Consider the following 23300-nt stretch of genomic DNA (forward strand, 5'->3'; position numbering starts at 1 on the left):
GGAAAACGTCTTGTGGACAGATGAGACCAAGATAGAGCTTTTTGGTAAAGCGCATCATTCTACTGTTTACCGAAAACGGATTGAGGCCTACAATGAAAAGAACACAGAACCTACAGTGAAATATATGGTGGAGGGTCAATGATATTTTGGGGTTGTTTTGCTGCCTCTGACACTTATGGGAGATACTGTATATATAATGTGAGGGGTGGACTCCCTTATGGGATATACTGTATATATAATGTGAGGGGTGGACTCCCTTATGGGATATACTGTATATATAATGTGAGGGGTGGACTCACTTATGGGAGATACTGTATATATAATGTGAGGGGTGGAGTCACTTATGGGAGATACTGTATATATAATGTGAGGGGTGGACTCACTTATGGGAGATACTGTATATATAATGTGAGGGGTGGAGTCACTTATGGGAGATACTGTATATAATGTGAGGGGTGGAGTCACTTATGGGAGATACTGTATATAATGTGAGGGGTGGAGTCACTTATGGGAGATACTGTATATATAATGTGAGGGGTGGAGTCACTTATGGGAGATACTGTATATATATATATAATGTGAGGGGTGGACTCACTTATGGGAGATACTGTATATATAATGTGAGGGGTGGACTCACTTATGGGAGATACTGTATATATAATGTGAGGGGTGGACTCACTTATGGGATATACTGTATATATAATGTGAGGGGTGGACTCACTTATGGGATATACTGTATATATAATGTGAGGGGTGGACTCACTTATAGGATATACTGTATATAATGTGAGGGGTGGAGTCACTTATGGGAGATACTGTATATATAATGTGAGGGGTGGAGTCACTTATGGGATATACTGTATATATAATGTGAGGGGTGGACTCACTTATAGGAGATACTGTATATAATGTGAGGGATGGACTCACTTATGGGATATACTGTATATAATGTGAGGGGTGGACTCACTTATGGGATATACTGTATATATAATGTGAGGGGTGGACTCACTTATGGGAGATACTGTATATATAATGTGAGGGGTGGAGTCACTTATGGGATATACTGTATATATAATGTGAGGGGTGGACTCACTTATGGGAGATACTGTATATATAATGTGAGGGGTGGACTCACTTATGGGATATACTGTATATATAATGTGAGGGGTGGACTCACTTATGGGATATACTGTATATATAATGTGAGGGGTGGACTCACTTATGGGATATACTGTATATATAATGTGAGGGGTGGACTCACTTATGGGATATACTGTATATATAATGTGAGGGGTGGACTCACTTATGTCAGATACTGTATATATAATGTGAGGGGTGGACTCACTTATGGGATATACTGTATATAATGTGAGGGGTGGAGTCACTTATGGGATATACTGTATATATAATGTGAGGGGTGGACTCACTTATGGGAGATACTGTATATATAATGTGAGGGGTGGACTCACTTATGGGATATACTGTATATATAATGTGAGGGGTGGACTCACTTATGGGAGATACCAAACTTTGGTTGCCGTTGTAACTTTGGATTTACTATGATCAGGTCTAGTACAGTGTGGCTATGAAACACATCACTTTCTCTAAAGGACCCAACACTTCTGTACATTACATTCATAGCCCACTGATTTCTATGGGCATGGTGTAATACTTTACTTTCCCTGCGGAGGTGCTGCAGGGAAATTAAACACTTGATGTCAAGTTCTTCCAAAGATTACAGCTGATGACATAGTATTTTACAAAGTAAAATAAAGCGTTTTTTAAAAATGTTACCATATCAAAGACCCTAAAAAAATCTCATATTGTGCATTGGTCATCCCTCTCTGTACTGAAGAATCCCCAGGACCATGAATAATCCAGTAGGCAGGAGCCGGTGAGACGAATCCTGTGGATAGGAAGGACATCGCTGCATTATTTATAGGTGTTGCTTCACCTTGCTCACTGTCTCCCCCATTACTAATGGATCGACTCCATCCTCGCTTATTACTGAGCTGCGTGCGAGATTTATGGCTCCTGTATATAAAATCAATGTCAGGGTGCAAGGTGTCATTACCTGTAACAAAGGCGGCTGAGTTTCCATTGTACGGAATGGCAGAATAATGAGAAAAGTATATACACACCAGGCTGTTATTATCTGTACACTGATATATGGAGGAATGATGTGGCGCTTTCTATGTGACCTCTTCTTAACCTTCGCCTCTCTGACATCTTGAAATACTGAGTAGCTCTCCTTCAAATGGAAATGAGCTGGCGCTTTACTGCCACCTGTTGGAGGTAGTTTAAAGGGGTACTCCAGTACAGAACATATCTATCCACAGGATAGGGCAGTGCTTTTCAACCAGTGTGCCTCCAGCAGTTGCAAAACTACAACTCCCAGCATGTCCTGACAGCCTTCGGCTGTGGTGCCACGGGGGTGCAAGGAATACCTGATCACTTTGTGACGCCAGGGCACCGTTAGCCTATACATGGTCTGAGGTTGGAGACAGCTTCTCCTGGGCCAGACACAGGGAGTATAACTGTCTTTACTAAGCAGGGTGCCGATGTTATGACATGCCAATATGGCGCAGAGTGGAGAGGATGCAGTGTAACCCCTTGGGAACCCTGTTGCCTTGCTGGGACTTATGGTGCTTTTCACCCAATAGAGTAATACTAACTTGATATGAGACTGAAGATTCTCCAGTCTGCTAGGTCCTGTGACTTTCTCTTCCAGGGCTTGAATTTCCACTGTCCGGTGGATCCCTTGCAGAATGGCTGGATAAGACTTGAGAAGAGATTTGTGCTAACAATTTAGGGGTTTCAATTGGGCAGGCAGGGTCACATGGCTTACACTGCTCCTCTGCTTTTAAAGGGGTACCATGCTAAAGGATAGGGGATAAGTTGCCTGATCACGCGGGGGACCCCCCCGCGATCTCGCACGCAGCACCCCGCTCTCATCAGGCTCCGGAGCGAACATCCGCTCCGGGTCTGATGACGGAGCCGGTGATCGTGACATCACAGCTCCGCCCCCGTGTGACGTCACGCTCCGCCCCCTCAATGCAAGTCTATGGCAGGGGCGAGACAGCTGTCTCGCCCCCTGCCCCATAGATTTACATTGAGGAGGCGGAGCGTGACGTCACTATACTCCGGCCCCGTTATCGGCAGTCATCAGACCCGGAGCGATGTTCGCCCCAGGGCCTGATGAGAGCAGGGTGCTGCGTGCGAGATCGCGGGGGTCCCCAGCGATAGGGGTCCTTTAGATAGGGGATAGATAGGGGATAAGTTGTCAGCACGGTAGTACCCCTTTAAAGATATAACCCAGATAAAGAGTGCATATGGAAAATATAATAAACATTTGATAAAGTGCTTGAACAATTGAAACACAGCAGTCAGTCACCTAGTGGGGCCAACACCTGTGCCGCAGGTCTGCCCGAGGAGATCCGCAGCCCGCAGGACAGTCTATGGTGCTGGGACACCACAGTGCTGTATAAGGCCGGGTTCACACTGCAAAATTTGTGGCCGGACAAAATCCCTCCGGAGATTCCAAATGCGGCCGTCCCTGACTGACTCAGTTGGCGATAGGACCGCATGGACGTTGCTGTCCCTATAGATGGTGATGTCTGCGGAGCAAATTTCCGCCTGAAGAACGGACAAGATCAATCTTTTGTTATTCTGGTCGGAAATTCCGTAGTGTCAACCTGGCCTAAGGGTCTCAATAGTTAACCCCTTAACGACGCAGGACGTATATTTACGTCCTGCGCCGGCTCCCGCGATATGAAGCGGGATCGCGCCGCGATCCCGCATCATATCGCGTGGGTCCCGGCGCTAATCAACGGCCGGGACCCGCGGCTAATACCACACATCGCCGATCGCGGCGATGTGCGGTATTAACCCTTTAGAAGCGGCGGTCAAAGCTGACCGCCGCTTCTAAAGTGAAAGTGAAAGTGACCCGGCTGCTCAGTCGGGCTGTTCGGGACCGCCGCGGTGAAATCGCGGCGTCCCGAACAGCTGATCGGACACCGGGAGGGCTCTTACCTGCCTCCCTGGTGTCCGATCGACGAATGACTGCTCCGTGCCTGAGATCCAGGCAGGAGCAGTCAAGCGCCGATAATGCTGATCACAGGCGTGTTAATGCACGCCAGTGATCAGCATTAGAGATCACTGTGTGCAGTGTTATAGGTCCCTATGGGACCTATAACACTGCAAAAAAAATGTAAAAAAAAAGTGTTAATAAAGGTCATTTAACCCCTTCCCTAATAAAAGTTTGAATCACCCCCCTTTTCCCATAAAAAAAATAAAACAGTGTAAAAAAAATAAAAAATAAACATATGTGGTATCGCCGCGTGCGTAAATGTCCGAACTATAAAAATATATCATTAATTTAGCCGTACGGTCAATGGCGTACGCGCAAAAAAATTCCAAAGTCCAAAAAAGCGTATTTTGGTCACTTTTTATATCATTAAAAAATGAATAAAAAGTGATCAAAAAGTCCGATCAAAACAAAAATCATACCGATAAAAACTTCAGATCACGGCGCAAAAAATGAGTCCTCATACCACCCCATACATGGAAAAATAAAAAAGTTATAGGGGTCAGAAGATGACATTTTTAAACGTATAAATTTTCCTGCATGTAGTTATGATTTTTTCCAGAAGTGCGACAAAATCAAACCTATATAAGGAGGGTATCATTTTAACCGTATGGACCTACAGAATAATGATAAGGTGTAATTTTTACCGAAATATGCACTGCGTAGAAACGAAAGCCCCCAAAAGTTTCAAAATGGCGTTTTTTTTTCGATTTTGTCGCACAATGATTTTTTTTTCCGTTTCGCCGTGCATTTTTGGGTAAAATGACTAATGTCACTGCAAAGTAGAATTGGTGACGCAAAAAATAAGCCATAATATGGATTTTTAGGTGGAAAATTGAAAGGGTTATGATTTTTAAAAGGTAAGGAGGAAAAAACGAAAGTGCAAAAACGGAAAAACCCTGAGTCCTTAAGGGGTTAAAGGGGTTATCCGGGAAAAAACTTTTTTTATATATGCACTGGCTCCAGAAAGTTAAACAGATTTGTAAATTACTTCTATTAAAAAAAATCTTAATCCTTTCAGTGTTTATGAGCTGCTGAAGTTGAGTTGTTCGTTTCTGTCTAAGTGCTCTCTGATGACACCTGTCTCGGGAACTGTCCAGAGTAGAAGCAAATCCCCATAGCAAACCTCTTCTACTCTGTGCAGTTCCCGAAACAAGCAGAGATGTCAGCAGAGAGCACTGTTGCCAGACAGAAAAGAAAAACTCCACTTCAGCAGCTCATAATTATTGGAAGGATTAAAATTTTTTTAATAGAAGTAATTTACAAATCTGTTTAACTTTCAGGAGCCAGTTGATTTATATAAAAAAAAAAGTTTTTTTTTTCCTGGAATACCCCTTTAACACAAAAACGATTGGGGAAAGGGGGCAACCTTACTGAGCTCCATTGTTATGTGAAACATCTATAATAAAGTGCCCTTTAGACCCCTAAGTGTGCGGTCTTTTTATTTATTTTTTATTAAATATTTTTTTAAGCAACCTAAGAAAGCTGGATGACAACCCTTATGAGTATCGTGACGGGCGACAATAGAACTTGACAACAGAGGAGAACATCGTGAACTTTCCGAAATTAAAATCCTATTAACCAATAATGCAATGGTAATTTAAGCAAAAAATAAATAAATTAAATAAAAGTTGAAAGACAACAAAAAAATAAAAATAAATAAAAACTACTATGTGATCTTTAAAAAGAAGGGGGGAGGGGCTTGTGCAGGGAACATAGAAATTGGGCCATTCGGGGAGCATTTATCAGCTCTGCCCTCTGGCTGGATACAAGGGACGGGCAGATGTTTGGTTCCCCCGCACCTGTGCCCTTATTTCCCCCTCCACATTAATCTGTGCCTGGTTAATACAGAGAAGTAGGTTACACTCCCATCTCCGGTAGATGATGTCTGTATCCCGGCAACCAAGGAAAATTCTAAAATAGCAAATTATGAGGTATGCACATTTTTTTGTTTTTTGCCCCAACGCTCCATGGATACACTCAGACTAGTGTTTCCCGTCCAGGGAGCCTCCAGCTGTTGCAAAACTACAACTCCCAGCAAGCCCGGACAGCCTTCGGCTGTCCGGGCATGCTGGGAGTTGTAGTTTTGCAACAGCTGGAGGCCCCCTGGCTGGGAAACCATACGCCTGACAGTAGTGTCTGCTGAAAATGCCACTTCTAGAGATGAGCGAACTTACAGTAAATTCGATTCGTCACGAACTTCTCGGCTCGGCAGTTGATGACTTTTCCTGCATAAATTAGTTCAGCTTTCCGGTGCTCCGGTGGGCTGGAAAAGGTGGATACAGTCCTAGGAGACTCTTTCCTAGGAATGTATCCACCTTTTCCAGCCCACCGGAGCACATGAAAGCTGAACTAATTTACGCAGGAAAAGTCATCAACTGCCGAGCCGAGAAGTTCGTGACGAATCGAATTTACTGTAAGTTCGCTCATCTCTAGCCACTTCACAGCTCTGGCCACAGTTGGCCTGCAAAATTTGGGACCCTGATTCGGTGATCATGAGGTTGTGGCACTGCAGCCCTACACGAGGTTAACAAAACTGAAGACCGGGCGGGCACGTCACTGGCATGGTTCTGCTGAGAGGGCACTGCTCTTTGTTATGTGTTATTCCTGTGATGAGGGGCATTGTGCCCAGATTAAGAGTTGGGTGGCTGTGCGGTGCCCAGTAATAGAGCAGAGGGTATTGTTTTATTCTTCCTACATGTGTCTGGTGTTGAAGCATTTAACCCCTTGAGGACACAGACAATTTTTCATTTTTTGCATTTTTTCTTTTAAGAGTCAATTTTTTCATCCAGAGACCCATTTAAAAAAAAAAAAAAGAGTACCTCTCATGATCTTGTTAAATGTTATAATCCTCCCAGGTCACCGCCCCCATCATGATAAACCAACCCCTGCCTCTTTTTTTATTATTATTTGTTAGTTTTCTACCTTGATATTGCTCTGTATTTTCTGCTCAGTCTCAGTCAGATTCACAGACTGGGAAAGGGCGTTCCCCAGCAGGCGTGACATCATCTGAAGCCATACAGGGGAGAACTTCCTCCCTCACTCTGCTATACGAAGCCCAGAGCAGTTCAGTGGAAGATGAGCTATGATTGGCCAAGGCTGCACACCCCCCCTCAGAACTCCAGACTGCATTTCCTGATTTTGGACTTCTGTCAGGCCAGGAGGAGTCCAAAGTCTGCAAGTGCAAGAAATGGGGGCGGGGAGAGAATGTGCTCTGGACAAGTAGGGAGACACCTAGTGGCAGCTTTTTTTAAACACAAATAAAACATAGAAAACTTCCTTTTTTTTTTTTTAAATAAAAAGTACATTAGAAAGATTTTTCATTTACCAGGAGTGAAATAGCAAAAATGAGTTTTATTGAGAGTGCCCATTTAAAGGGGTTCTCCACCATAAGGTGATTTTAGTACGTACCTGGCAGACAGTAATGGACATGCTTAGGAAGGATGTGCGCTTGTCTGGCTTGGGTCGTCACGGATTCATTTACTCCAATAGAACTAAACTGCAATACCAGCCACAAAATCATTACAAGGGTTGCGATTAGAGATGAGCGAACTTACAGTAAATTTGATTTGTCACGAACTTCTCGGCTCGGCAGTTGATGACTTATCCTGCGTAAATTAGTTCAGCCTTCAGGTGCTCCGGTGGGCTGGAAAAGGTGGATACAGTCCTAGGAAAGAGTCTCCTAGGACTGTATCCACCTTTTCCAGCCCACGGGAGCACCGGAAAGCTGAACTAATTTATGCAGGAAAAGTCATCAACTGCCGAGCCGAGAAGTTCGTGACGAATCGAATTTACTGTAAGTTCGCTCATCTCTAGTTGCGATGTTACTAGAGAAAAAAAAAAAACAGCTATAGTGATCTAATCCTGACCCATTTAAATTAACAGGGCTGAGCGGCAGACCATAGGGAAGAGAAGAGGTATACAAACTGGCATATAGGTGGCACTAAAAAGGCAGGTTTTTTTTGCATGCACTAGTCAGAATAATATTTTCTCATGGAACATATAAAGATGAATCTCCTCAATGAGAAACGGTAACCCTTGTGAGCTTTAGGGTAGGGTCACACGTACCATATTTTTTGCATATTTGCTGCCACATATTTTCCTACCCATTGAAGTCATTGGGGATCAAAATCAGCTACAGAAAATATGCAGCAAAGTACACCTTAGTGCAGTGTTTCCCAACCAGGGTGCCTCCAGATGTTGCAAAACTACAACTCCCAGCATGCCCGGACAGCCGAAGGCTGTCCGGTCATGCTGGGAGTTGTAGTTTTGCAACATCTGGAGGCACCCTGGTTGGGAAACACTGCCTTAGTGTGATGTCCCAGTACGGGATATCATCCTACAATCCTATCAGCTTGGGTCCCTGTACGTCCTCAGGACTCACCTGCAGTGTTCCCCTATAAAGTATATAGGTTGTACATAACGTTTAAAGGACCTTTGATATGGTCACATGGTTATTATTCACATGATAATTGTTGTCATATGTTAAAGGGAACCAATCATCAGATTTTACCCTATATAACGCTTGGTAAAGCGTTATATAGGGTAAAATTGTTGTCCTCACCATCCCCGGGGGACGCTCCTGCCCCCAGGGATGGTGAAGATGTGAAGTTATAAACTAGTCACTGCCGTCGCCGTAAGTAGTCACCTGGGCGGGGAGCTCTTCTCATCTACTCCCGTTCTTCGGCCGGCAGCGACGCCCCCTCCGCTTGATTGATGGGCCGCATCATCGTTCCGCTCACTGAACAGACGGAGCAGAGTGATGACGCGGCCCGTCAATCAAGCGGAGGGGGCGTCGCCGCCGGCCGAAGAACGGGAGTAGATGAGAAGAGCTCCCCGCCCAGGTGACTACTTACGGCGGCGGCGGTGACTAGTTTATAACTTCATATCTTCACCATCCCTGGGGGCAGGAGCGTCACCCCGGGAATGGTGAAAATAAAGATTTTACCCTATATAACGCTTTGCCAAGCGTTACATAGGGTAAAATCTGATGATTGGTTCCCTTTAAAGTCACATGTTCTGTTACCCAGAGAGCACCAGGTGACCCACAGCTAGCCTTTTGGGCTCTTTGCTCTTACACCTCTCTTAGATCTTTAGGTCAAGTCTAGTCCAGACATCTCAGAGCCGGTGTCCAGCACATCTGGAGGTCTCAAGCCTAAATTACAGCCACAAGTCAGTAAGTCAAGTCATCTCTGTCTGCTGTCACTACCTTCAGTCAAGTCAAGTCTATTATAGTCAGCGCAAGTCACTGCAAGTCCCAGCAAGCTGCATGGTCCCCTGTGTTACTGGTCACCTCTCTGGGATCCTGGCTTGGCTGTAAAGACTATTTCCATCTGTCTACCTTAGTAAAAGCTGCCGTTAACCCTTACCTGGCCTTGGACTATTATTTGCCCTGCCTAACCTAGGACTAGCGGTGCTACCTTCGGGTGGTTACAAAGGCAAACCACCCCCTGGCATCACAAACACTAAGGGGTTAACACCATCTACCCCTGGGCAAAACCATCTGCCCCTACACCTCACATCGCACCCCGACACCACATTTGTATGTAGCATGTATGTGATAAATGAGTGTTACATAGAACTTTCTCCACATCGGTGTTACTGACTGTAGGTGTGTCTGTATACAGAGTGTAAAGCATTATATGATAAGAACGAGATAAGATTGGGTTCTTTCCTTCAAACCTGATATGTGAACAGCTACAAGACTTCGGGTATCTTTTAGTTCAAATTTCCTAGAGACCTTGAGGGGAATTGATCAATTTTGCGTGTTAACTCCACATGGAAGATTTACCAAACTCTGTGCAGAGGATGAGCGGTGCAGTTGCCCATAGCAACCAATCAGATCGCTTCTTTCATGTTTCAGAGGCCTTTTCAAAACTGAAAAAAGCGATCTGATTGGTTGCTATGGGAAACTGCACCACTCTTTCTCGACACAGGTTTTGATAAATAATGGAGTTCACGCACACCAAAATTGATCAGTTTCCCTCAGGGTCTTTGGGGATTTGCACTAAAAGATACAGTGAAATTTTCTGTGCGCACTGAGCCGCCAGGTTCCGAGTACAGACCCATTTATTGTTCACTCATCATTAATGCGTAGCTATCTCTTTAGAGAACTTCTGAAGTGTCATAGTAACATGTCGAGTTTTGATCAGTAGGGGATCGGTTGCTGAGAACCTCTCAGATCTCTTAGAGAACGATGTACGAATTTACAGATGGTGCTGCTGACCATTCATTTTGGCAATCAGTAAGTCTCTTAACAGCCAGACCACCATGATCAATTCTTCTGACGTCACTATAACATGTCAAAAGTTATTTACAGACATAAGTACCCTTTAATCAGCACCAGATCGTAATCCTTGCAGGAAAACTGCATCAAAACCCCGTAAAATGTAAGTCTGGTATTTCCCTGCGAGTTCCATGCCATTTTCTGATGAAAGGGACTCGTGCACGGAACTTGCCTCGGCAACTGTACCGCCTAGCTTGAACTGTATCTCTCTGCACTGATCTTTGCAGAACAGACTTAGATTATATGAGGCCCAGTGAGTTCTGTGCACAAACCCATTTCTGTTCAATGGGACTCATGCACAAAACTTGCTGGGCATGATGTCCCAGTACGGGATATGCTCCCGTACAGTACTTAGGCCCTGTCAGGTTGAGTTCCTCTGTGTCCTAGGGGCTCTCCTGCAGTGTCTCCCCATAGTGTTATATGTATTATGTTTAAGGACCTTTGAGTTGGTCACATGTTCAATTCACATGATAAGTTACCCAGAGAGCACCAGTTAACCGGGTGACCTGTAGCTTGACCTATGGGCTCCTTGCTCAGCCCCCCTTTAAAAGAGGGGGAAGTATTACAATTTCTCTCTAGTGATTCTTTCTCTGCTGAGGTCAAGTCGAGTCCAGAAGTCTCAGAGCCCGTGTCCAGCACATCTGGAGGCCTCAAGCCTAACCTACAGCCACATGTCAGTAAGTCAAGTCATCTATTACTGCTGTCACTACCCTCAGTCAAGTCAAGTCTATTAAAGTCAGCGTGGCTGTGCTAAAGTCACTGCAAGTCCCAGCAAGCTGCGAGGTCCCCTGTGTTACTGGTCACCTCTCTGGGATCCTGGCCTAGCTGTAAAGACTGTTACCATCTGTCTACCTCAGTAAAGCTACCGTTAACCCTAACCTGGTCTTGGAATCTTAATTGCCCTGCCTGACTAGGACCAGCGGTGCTACCATTCGGGTGGTTATTCGGGAAAACCACACCCTGGCGTCACGAACATTTAGGAGTTAACACCATCTGCCCCTGGACTACAACATCTGCCCCATACACCTCATCACACCCGTGGCTCACCACACTTGCCTCGTCAACTGTATCGCCCTGCATAAGCCATGTCCTTCTGCACTGATCTTTGTACTTATTTTTGCAGAATGGACGGGAGATCAATGCTGGGCTTACACTATACCACGCCCAGCGAGTTCCGTGCACAAGCCCATTTCTGATGAACGGGACTTAGGCTGCATCCACACCTCGTTTTTTACATACGGGTGCCGGATCCGGCTGGTGGAGGGGAAAACCAGGCGCTCCCGTACGCCAGCCGGATCAGCTCGTGACTCCATTTACTTTAATGAGCCGACCGGAGTCAAACGGTGACTCCGGTCGGCTGAGTTTTGACCCGTATGCGGTTTCCTGACCGGACCTAAAACCACAGTATACTACGGTTTTAGGTCCGGTCCATTCTCACCTCACTGATCTTTGCAGAACGGAGGGAAGATCAATGCTGAACTTATACTATACAATGCCCAGTGAGTTCCATGCATGTGCCCTTTTCTGATGAATCGGACTCGGGCACGGACTTTGCCACGCATGGTACTGTCCTCGACAGCTGTACCGCTCAGCAAGTGCTGCGTCTCTCCGCACCGATCTTTGCAGAACAGATGAGAGATCAATGCTGGACATAAACTTTAAAGAAACTGCAGGATCTGAAGTACCAGGACATGCTGTGACTTGTAGTACCACAAAAGCAGAGTACATGCAGCAGTTGTGTACGGTGTCCATTTTAGGACATCGTCAGTCGTCAGCTGTAACTACGTCCTCCGTCAGGTGAAACGGCGTCCCGCCTCCTCCCTCAGGCCAATCTCTGTCAGGCGTCAGCCGCAACTCCCTCCTTTGTCATCCTAAACTCCCTCATCCGAAACTCCATCATCCCTCAGACGAAAAAAAACCTTCCTGCCGTGTAGCAGAGCCGAGTCAGTGTCGTCTCTCTGTTATACGGGTTCTGCTGTACACGCTATTCAGTGTCGGCTCTGCTATACAGACTCTGTAGTACATCTACTGTCTGTAGTGCACGTGCAAGTTTCTCAACTCTGCTATACATGCTGTGCAGCGTCGGCTCTGCTATGCGACAGGAAGTTGCGTTTGAGGGAGAATCGTCTGAGGCATGACGGCGTTTTGGACGAGGGAGTTTCAGATGAGGGAGGATGGAGTTGTGGCTGAAGGATGACGGCGATTGGTCGGAGGGAGAAGGCGGGGCGCAGTTTCACCTGACGGAGGACGGAGTTACAGCTGACGGCGATTGGTCTGAGGGTGGAGGCGGGACGCAGTTTCACCTGACGGAGGACGGAGTTGTGGCTGCCGACTGACGGCGAATGGTCCGAGGCGGGACGCAGTTTCACCTGACGGAGGACCGAGTTACGACTGACGGTGATTGCTCCGAGGGTGGAGGCGGGACGCAGTTTCACCTGACGGAGGACGGAGTTATGACTGGTGGTGATTGCTCCGAGGGTGGAGGCGGGACGCAGTTTCACCTGACGGAGGACGGAGTTACGGCTGATGACTGACGATGTCCTAAAATGGACACCGCAGTTGTGTAAAGTTTCTGGGCTGTGCTTTCCGCTTGCTGTGATCAGTCAGGCCGGAGCACAGGGGTGGGAATGCCTCTCGCTCATGATGAGGTTATTACTGTATTGCTAAAACTTTGGCAACATCTGGCACGCCTGGGATGCAGGGTTCTGCTGCGTATCCCCCTCGTTGCTGTCGAGAGCTTTTTTTGTTTACAGTCTTATGTAATGACGTTTTTATGGTTGCTGGGTGCGGTAGCAAGCTGAGCAATTGATCATGATTAGAGAACAGAACGTGACCGTGTCACAGGAAATCTTAAAAAGTACCACACCTACCGATGGAGGGGACAGGAAGCAGCAAGCACCAGGGAGGCGGGGGACCTGCTTGTCAACATATCTACATAATACACCAGTGGTTCCCAACCAGTGTGCCTCCAGCTGTTGCAAAACTACAACTCCCAGCATGCCCAGACAGCCGAAGGCTGTCTGGGCATGCTGGGAGTTGTAGTTTTGCAACAGCTGGAGGCACACTGGTTGGGAAACACTGTAATACAATAATGTGCAATTTTCTATCAACGAGGACAATGCAGAGCCGACCACGTGGAAACTACACCATCAAACAATACAAGGATTTGGTATTATTTAGCCAAATAAGTTCTTTATTTGGCTAAATAAGTCAAATAACTTTCTATTATACTAAGGGGGATATTTATCAAAATTTGTCCAGAGGAAAAGTTGCTGAGTTGCCCATAGCAACCAATCAGATCGCTACTTTCATTTTTGAAAAAGCCTCTGCAAAATGAAAGTACAGATCTGATTGGTTGCTATGGGCAACTCAGCAACTTTTCCTCAGGAAGGGTTTTGATAAATCTCCCCCTTTGAGTTTCCATTTCTAAGACACGTGTTTGCCGTCAGTGAACGAAAACACCCCTGCTCACAATCAATGGCTACGGCGTTTGATGGTACCGCCGCATTTATTTACGGCAATTTTTTTGAAAAGACGACAGTAAGGCAGGAGTAGAAGGGGAGTGAAGAAAAATAATACATTTCCTACTCCTGGATAACCCCTTTGAGCGTTTTTACTGCTATGGCTGGTGATATTTTGCGGAATGTTCACCTGGAAAACATGGGTGGACATTCCGCACATCTTCATAGACGGCAATGCATTTCCAAGTCAATTCTTATTGTGGGGACCAGAATCAGAATTTTTGGGGCAGAAACATCTGCCACGGAAATTCTGCCGTGTGCAAGGTGCAGTGGGACTCTGCTGCAACGGCTTTTCCGAGCAGAAATTCCATTGTGTGAACGCGGCCTAAGGGGTTTGAATGAGGGGCAAGGACCTGTGTTTCCTCCTGTCAATGGCCGTGTTGGGGGGGGAAATAGAGGACATGGCAGCCGAGCACACGTATGCCCACTTCACATAACTATACGGGAAATGCGGAAGAAGTTACATGTTGAAATAAGCCTTATAAGTAAGTGAACCCCAGCAATCCTCTATCGGTGAGGCTTTGTTAACAGTATCTCTGCACTGAAATACAGACTGAAATATGGGCACTACAATGATGGTCATGGAAATCAGCGTCAACCACCACAGTTAAGGCCCCATACTCATTACGCCAAAATCGGCTAAACCCACCAATTCCAGAAGGGCGGCACACTAACTAATGTGTACAGAGGCCTTCCGACTAGGAGTCTGGCTGAGATTTTCGCTCTTCTCCTTTTTGACATGTGCACACTCGGTCAAACTGGGTGTGCATGTGCATTGGGGGGGGGGGGGGGGGTAATCGGGAGGAACTGCTGCCACTCAACAACTTTAGAAGGTGTGCGGACACCACAATTCAGTTTACACAGGTTATTAAACTAATATAAAGCCACAGATGTATATTCACAGTATTTTATATTTTGGGGGTGTATGGCTCCTTTAAAGGGGTATTCCCGTGGAAACCTTTATTTTTTTTTTATTTTTTTTTTTTTAAATCAACTGGTGCCAGAATGTTAAACAGATTTGTAAATCACTTCTATCTTAATCCTTCCAGTACTTTTTAGGGGCTGTATACTAAAGAGAAATCCAAAAAAGAAATGCATTTTCACTGATGTCACGACCACAGTGCTCTCTGCTGACCTCTGCTGTCCATTTCAGGAACTGTCCAGAGCAGCATATGTTTGCTATGGGGATTTTCTCCTGTTCTGGACAGTTCCTAAAATGGACAGCAGAGGTCAGCAGAGAGCACTGTGGTCATGACATCAGAGGAAATGCATTTCTTTTTTTTGGGATTTCTCTTTAGTATACAGCGCCTAAAAAGTACTGGAAGGATTAAGATTTTTTAATAGAAGTGATTTACAAATATGTTTAACTTTCTGGCACCAGTTGATTTAAAAAAAAAAAAAAAAATAAAAAAAAAGGTTTCTACGGGAGTACCCCTTTAAGTCTAAAAAGGAGCTAAAACACTGCGGCTCCCACCATTCCGCTGACCTACATTCCTTCTCCAGATGACACTTCTGATCAACCTGCATGTAAATAGAAATGACTCCTATTTCCAGATCTCCGCTCCTCGGCGTTCACACTTATTCTTTACCTGTTAAACTGATTATATGATGACGGGAGGAGATCGGTGACTCAGAGCCGCACAACCTGCTATTACAGGATGGAGAGGTTTGGAGAATGAGATCAAGACATTTACAGGCCAAAAAGGGTTCTAAGGCAGTGGTCTCCAAACCGTGGACCTCCAGATGTTGCAAAACTACAACTCCCAGCATGCCCGGACAGCCAACGGCTGTCCGGGCATGCTGGGAGTTGTAGTTTTGCAACACCTGGAGGTCCACAGTTTGGAGACAACTTATCTAGGAGGCTATGAAATCCTAGTCCTCATGGAGGGAGTTCATAGTGTGTTGTCTCGGTACAGGACCTGGTCCTGTCCCTGCCTAAAGTCCCCTCAGCCAGAGTCCCTCCATTTCCATAGGGCTCTCCTGCAGGGCTTACCCCTGGTTGCCTCATATAAATGATGTTGATATATTGTTTAATGTATAGGAAATATAAATGTATAGGACCTTTCCCGGGTCATGTGATGTACAGTTGTGATGTATAATTGTTTAAGGACCTTACTGGGTCATGTGATGTACCCAGAGTTCACTGGGTTCAGGACTTACAGGTTTGCAGACCAATGAGCTTAGTCCAGCCCCCTATTATATAAAGGGCTGTAGCCACTAATGGGGGAACAAGCTGACAGTTTTCCTTAAAGGGGTATTCCAGGCCAAAACTTTTTTTTATATATCAACTGGCTCCGGAAAGTTAAACAGATTTGTAAATTACTTCTATTAAAAAATCTTAATCCTTCCAATAGTTATTAGCTACTGAAGTTGAGTTGCTGTTTTCTGTCTAACTGCTTTCTGATGACTCACTTCCCGGGAGCTGTCCAGCTCCTATAGGGATATTTTCCCCATCATGCACAGCTCCCGGGACGTGACATCATCATTGAGCAGTTAGACAGAAAACTTCAGAAGCTAATAACTAGTGGAAGGATTAAGATTTTTTAATAGAAGTAATTTACAAATCTGTTTAACTTTCCAGAGCCAGTTGATATATATATATAAAAAAAGATTTTGCCTGGAACACCCCTTTAATTTTATTAATTTTTTGCTGAAATAAAATGCGCTATAAAAGTTTTGCAGCAAAAATCCATAGCACTGGTGGAATTATTGCAGACTCCATTAAAGTCATTAGGGGAAAAAAAACACAATAAATCCGCAACAATCGGGCAACATGTGTGAGGAAGCCGCAGCTTGAGAATGTGACCTATAAAAAGTATCAGGCTTACTTTCTTTTGCCCATATGGGGGGGGGGGGGGCAGTTATCATTGTCTTTAGGGCTGTTTTTTATTTTCTTAGATTTGGCGCAAGAAATGTTGCATGCGCGCCAAAACACTTTTTTTTGCGACTTTGGGCTGTAAGCAGAAAGCTACAAACGATCTTGCGAAAGTCAATTTCAGTTTTCACTTTGCAGTGGTAACGGATTTATCAAGTGCAAATGGCGCACAAAAAGTCACAAACCCCTCCAAAACACCGTAAATCTACACCAGTCCTGAACTGACTTACAATAACTGCCTTGGCACTGCCGTTGGCTGTCTGGGCATGCTGGGAGTTGTAGTTTTGCAACAGCTGGAGGTCCACAGTTTTGACACCTAGCCATAGTACAGTGGTCTTCAAACTGTGGCCCTCCAGATGTGGCAAAACTACAATTCCCAGCATGCCCAGACAGCCGTTGGCTGTCTGGGCATGCTGGGAGTTGTAGTTTTGCAACAGCTGGAGGGCCACAGTTTGAAGACCGCTAGTGTATCTGGTCCTTACCAAGCAGGTGTATCTCTGTATTAACTAGTAACCTGTGTGAGAGAACGACTATTGATCTCAGCTGTGCCTGAGGACAGAATGGAAACACATGCATTGTTGGTATCTCTCGCCTGTGTTCACACAATGCTAATGATGTGTATAAACACATTACAAATCTCCGTCTACACTGCTTGCAACGTGCAGTGAATATCCACAGGAGTACATGGGCCGTGCACAGATAAATCTGGGATTTGCAACAATGTGTAAATAAGTTATTCCAATGTGTCCCATGAATTGATGCCCAGTTTAGGCTCAGTCCTTGCAATTAAAGGGTACCTTTCATCAAAAAAACTTTTGAAATATTATAGATTAATGTATGCAGAATAACTTTACAATAGCATGTTATTAAAAAATATGCTTCTTTCTTTTTAATTTTCCACTTTGAAAAAATGACCACTAGGGGTCTCCCTACCAGTCTTTTTTTTTTTTTTATAGATTTCACACTCATGCAGGAGTCCTTAATCTCAGACTGCAGCTGGAACACAGACAAACTCACCTGCTCACTGCCAGTGAGCAGTGCTGAGCTTGTCTGTGTCCCGGATGCAGTCTGAGATTTAGGACTCCAGGAATCTATAAAAAAAAGGACTGGTAGGGAGACCCCTAGTGGTCATTTTTTCAAAGTGGAAAATTAAAAAGAAAGAAGCATATTTTTTAATAACATACTATTGGAAAGTTATTCTGCATACATTAATCTATAATATATCAAAAGTTTTTTTTGATGAAAGGTACCCTTTAATTTACACTGTATATTCATATAAATACATATTGCACAATACAGATATAGTATTTGCAAAGCAATGTGAACTCGGCCTTATCATTAGGCTCAAACTAAATTCTACATGAAACATTGATGGACTTTCCTCTACTTATCTTGTGATGATCTTCAGTTTCTTGATATTTGCATCTCCATACAGTGCTACATTCCTAATTCTTCTAGTCTCCCATTCCAAGAGAGCAATGCCTCATGGGAGATCACATGACACAGTAAGCCTGCAAGGTCACATGATTATGAAGTGCTTACTGTTTCCAAGGGCAACCAGCAGAATTTTAAATAGCAGCTCTGGATGTGAAGGGAGTATATGTTATCATTTACCATTAGAAAATCTGCAGCATAAAATTTGCAGTAAAAAAATTTCTGCAGAAAATCCACAGCAAAATATGCACGTGTGGATATACCCTAAGGCCTTGTTCACTTCTGCTCCATTCAGGGCAAGAAAACGGAGCCAGGCGGTCCCAACACCAATGGATCCCATTGAATTTATTGGGGTCCATCTGGTTTCCTTTTGGTGCCCATATTTTTTTGTCATACAGGTCCTGCTAATTAGACAAATTCTGAGAAGGAACTCCAACGTAGATGTAAACATAGCCTAACTCCATATAAGGGTAGGGTTACACATAGCGTATCCGCAGCATATTTCACGCTGCGGATGCACCTAAGCTAGTCACAAGTGCGAGCTCCCATTGAAGTCACTGGGTTTAGCTTGCAGAATTTCAGCTGTGGGAAACCTTCTGCAGATGTGCTTTAAGCCCAACCCTAAAGTATAAGTCCAATGCTTTGATCCAGCTCCATCGTGGGGAGGCATAGGCCATGCTCAGTGAAGTTCTGTGCACGAGTCCCGTTTATCAGGAATGGGCCCATGCATGGAACTTCACTAAGCATCATACGGTTGCCTCAGCAACTGCACCTCCCATTGTGGTCTGCGTCTCCTCACGCTGAAGCTTGCGCAGGATCCAAGTATTGTACCAATTCTTGCCCCATGACACCGATCACTTGTACCCTGAGATAAGCAGCGGTGGGGGGGGGGGGGGGAGATTCAGTGCAATGAACACTTTCTTGTTCGGAGCCTCTGCACGTACGGTTTATACATAGAAACTCTATTTCTGGTTCCTAACCATTAGGAAGTTCAGAATCAAAGAACGTGAGACTGAAAATTAACACATCTGACAGAATTCAGGTTGCACGTTCATTTCTCTTTCATCGATTTAACCCCTTTCTTTGCTGTTTTCCAGGTAAATCCGGGTTCTCACCATCCATATTATTGCTGCACATCCCAGCCCATCGACTCCAACTGCATCCAAATAATGTCAGTGTGAATTCAGCCTAATACATCAGTATGAAACAAGGTATAGAAATAGATTAAAGAACGGCTTATAAAGCAACTCCCCGGTGGAGGGTAACATTGGTCTCAAACTGTGGCCCTCCAGATGTTGCAAAATGTCAACTTCCAGCATGCCCGGACAGCCATTGGCTGTCCGGGCATGCTGGGAGTTAACATTTTCCAACATCTGGAGGGCCACAGTTTAAGACCACTGTCCTAAACTGTGTTGGGCAGCCTCACCGTTTTAAGATTTGTGCTTGCTGTCAGTGAATGAAACCATTTTACGTTATTTTCCTAGGCTAAAGACTAGTACGTGTCTAAGGTTGCCATGTTTTTCCATGTTTCTTTGGCCTTTCAATGGCCTGAAAGAAATGGCGGATAAAAAACTGCCAAGGCTTTTTCCAGTATTTGGCTATTATTCAGTTGTGTGGAAACTGGGGGAGATTTATTTAGACCTGTGTAGAGGAAGAGTGGTGCAGTTGCCCATGGCAACCAATCAGAGTGCTTTCATTTTTAAAGAGACCTGTGAAAAATGAAAGAAGTCAGGTTTTGATAAATCCCCCCCCCCCCCCCCATTGTGTTTTTGACCCTTTGGCATAATTTCACTGCTTTCAGGGTACCACTCCATGGGTCGGATGCAGAGCGCCCAGCCCATGGATTGTAAAGAGGCCGGCCACACTGCTGTATACTGTAAAGAAGCCCGTACATAACTGACAGAAATTGCTGCATCGAGCAAAAGGGGTATACAGCCATGGATGCAGGTTGGCTGGGCAGGAGGTATACATTGTATACCTTTAGCACAGTCAAGAAAGAGTTAAGTAATGGTGCTGTGTATTGCTACTTAACTCTTTTCAGATCATACACTAAACCAGCAATTTCTATAGATCACTGGTTTACAAAGCTAAAATTCCACAAGCAAATTATGTTGCTATCCACTGAAGCCAATGGGTTCCGCTTGTAAATTTTCCACTGCGGAAATTCCGCAAGTGGAATTTCAGGTGCAGTAGGCCCACTTCAGATGTGCTACGTGTGACCCTACCTTTAGAGTTCAATAATAATAAAAATAATAATAATAAATATAATATTCACTGAAAGCTAACAATTCTATGTCTGGCTTCATGTATCCAGTGGGTGGGGCTTAGCATAAAGTGATTTAAAAGGGACGTGGCTTCCTACACACTCCAGGCCTGTACCTTATTTCCATCCATTTTACACTAAGACTGAGGGCGGCAAAACGTTAAAAAACAAAAAGGTCAAAAAATTTTACTTTACACCACTTTTTTGACACTAGAAGAAAGACAAACTGGGGGGGATTTACTAAAGAGATCTAAACTCTTTTTTGGGGGGGGTTTTGTGCCCAAATTATATTGCACGTTTTATGCGCCAGATTTTGTGACCAAAAAAAATAAATCAAAAAACTCCACCCCTAGACATCTTATTCCCTATCCAAAGGATAGGGGATAAGATGTCAGATTGCCGCGGTCCCGCTGCTGTGGAGCCCCGGGATCCCCGCTGCGGCACCCCGCTCTCATTACAGCACAGAGCGAGTTCGCTCTGTGCGTAATGACGGGCGATACGGGGGACGGAGCAGCGTTACGTCATGGCTCCGCCCCTCGTGACATCACGGCCAGTCCCCTTAATGCAAGTCTATGGGAGGGGGCGTGACAACCACCACGCCCCCTCCCATAGACTTGTATTGAAAGGGGCGGACCGTGACGTCACGAGGGGCGGAGCCATGACGTAACAATGCTCCGGCCCCTGTACTGCCGAACTCGCTCTCTGCTGTAATAAGAGCGCGGTGCTGCAGCGGGGATCCCGGGGCTCCACAGCTGCGGGACCGCGGCGATCTGACATCTTATCCCCTATCCTTTGGATAAGATGTCTAGGGGCGGAGTACCCCTTTAACTCGGAAAACCCGAAACAGGTTTTCACTGCTAAATCCCAACAAATTTACTATGTTCCCACATAAAATTACATAAAAAAATACATGAAACAATTAGTTAAATATAAATAATACAGACGCTTTTGTTTGTGTAATCTGATGTGAACATAAAGGCCGCACATTGCTCCCCTATATAACTCCATGATCTGTATAGTGGCAGCTCAGTGGAGTCGTGTGGATTCAGCAGCAGTCGGCGACCTTGCTTGGCAGAAACACAGGAATTTGGGTGATAGTGGAAAGTGATTTGTAGGAGAGAAGTTATCAGGCAGGAAGAGGTTTCGATGTGCGACACATTGCACCTCAGGAAGTGGTTGACGTGTGTACTGTGTGTATGTGCTTAATGCTGCTTCATAGGCCTCAGGCTTGGGTACACTACTGATAATCTCCAATGTTGGCCATGTAGGATAGCTGCATTACCAGGTTTATACTCGATTGGGAACATTTATCATTGGCCTTACACCACTTCAATGTTCGAAATGTCCCTGCTAATTTTGCGCAATTGCATTTTTTGCGCAATTGCATTTGTTTGCGCAATTTTTGGTAGAACATCTTTCAAAGTTGTTCACTGTTTGGTGCACCTTGCACCACTTTATGCAATGGAGCTGTATTTATTATTTGCGCAAAGCCTAAATTCAAGTGTTTTTTTGTTTTTTTTTGCACAAAGCCTACTTTTTTTTGCACCAATCTCCACCATCTAATAGGATACGTAAAAGGTGTCAGATGCTAGAACACAAAGCCTAAACCAATCTCTGGCGCCCACTGGTTTCTATAGTTGAGCAAAATTTATCAAGTCCTGTGAGCAACTGTGCAAACAATACACCAAGCAAACGGGTAAAATCTATTTTACCTTACACCAACCATACGCTATTGATACAGTAGGGAACAAAGACGCGGGCAAGAAACTGGAAGCTTGTGATCGCGCTGTGGAGGAAGGAGATAATCCAAAGTCATCATAACAATATTTATTGTATGATCATGTGCACGCAACGCGTTTCAAAACCATGATGGTTTTGAAATGCGTTGCGTGCACATCATAAAAAATAAAAAACATAGAGGAAAAAAAAGAATATGTCTGCACTCACCATAGTACTAGAAATGAATTTATGCTTTATTGCGGCAAAGTCTTAGCGCACATAGTCGAAAAAACATAATCACCCGGGGTGCAGGGAGGGAGAGCGGCTACCAGCCGGTAACAGGAGCATGATGGTTTTGAAACGCGTTGCGTGCACATCATAAAAAATTAAAGTCATAGAGAAAAAAAAGAATATGTCTGCACTCACCATAGTACTAGAAATGAATTCATGCTTTATTGCGCACATAGTCGAAAAACATAATCACCCGGGGTGCAGGGAGGGAGAGCGGCTACCAGCTGGTAGCAGGAGCGTGTCAAGAAAACGACAGCGTGGTTTCACATCAGAGACGCATCATCCGGTTCCTTCCGGAACTGGATGATGCGTCTGACACGAAACCGCGTTGTCGTTCTCTTGACACGCTCCTGCTACCGGCAGCCGCTCTCCCTCCCTGCACCCCGGTGATTATGTTTTTTCGACTATGTGCGCTAAGACTTTGCCGCAATAAAGCATGAATTCATTTCTAATACTATGGTGAGTGCAGACATTTTTTTTTTTTTTTTTATATAATGATCATTTATAAGTTAATTTACAAAAATTATCTAGTACTAGATCATATTAATAGATGAGGTATTACAGTCATGATTTTATATTATTTTATATTAATTGACATTGTTATGGGTGATATACCTGAGATACCTATCTATATATATATATATATATATATATATAGATAGATAGATAGATAGATATAGATATATATTAATACAAATAATATATACTCCACTCTGATTAAAGGGGTTCTCCGGTGCTTAGACATCTTATCCCCTATCCAAAGGATAGGGGATAAGATGCCTGATCGCGGGGGTCCCGCCACTGGGGATAGGATATGATAATAG

The 23300-nt window shown here is 44.6% G+C and overlaps 1 protein-coding gene across 3 annotated transcripts in view; it reads left to right on the forward strand.

The window, feature by feature from the left end:
• The window catches only part of VCPKMT (valosin containing protein lysine methyltransferase), a 77512-nt gene that overhangs the window by 18573 nt on the left and 35639 nt on the right, over positions 1–23300 (forward strand). For 2 of the 3 annotated variants that reach the window (XR_008849047.1, XR_008849048.1), the window contains exon 7: positions 19301–19414. The gene's annotated coding sequence lies outside the window, so the exon portion shown is untranslated. Of the gene's footprint in view, positions 1–5559; positions 5666–19300; positions 19415–23300 lie in introns of those variants that run through there. The other variant, XR_008849049.1, reaches the window with a different exon arrangement.

This window comes from Hyla sarda, chromosome 11 (genome assembly GCF_029499605.1).
Source record: "Hyla sarda isolate aHylSar1 chromosome 11, aHylSar1.hap1, whole genome shotgun sequence".
Taxonomy (NCBI): Eukaryota; Metazoa; Chordata; class Amphibia; order Anura; family Hylidae; genus Hyla; species Hyla sarda.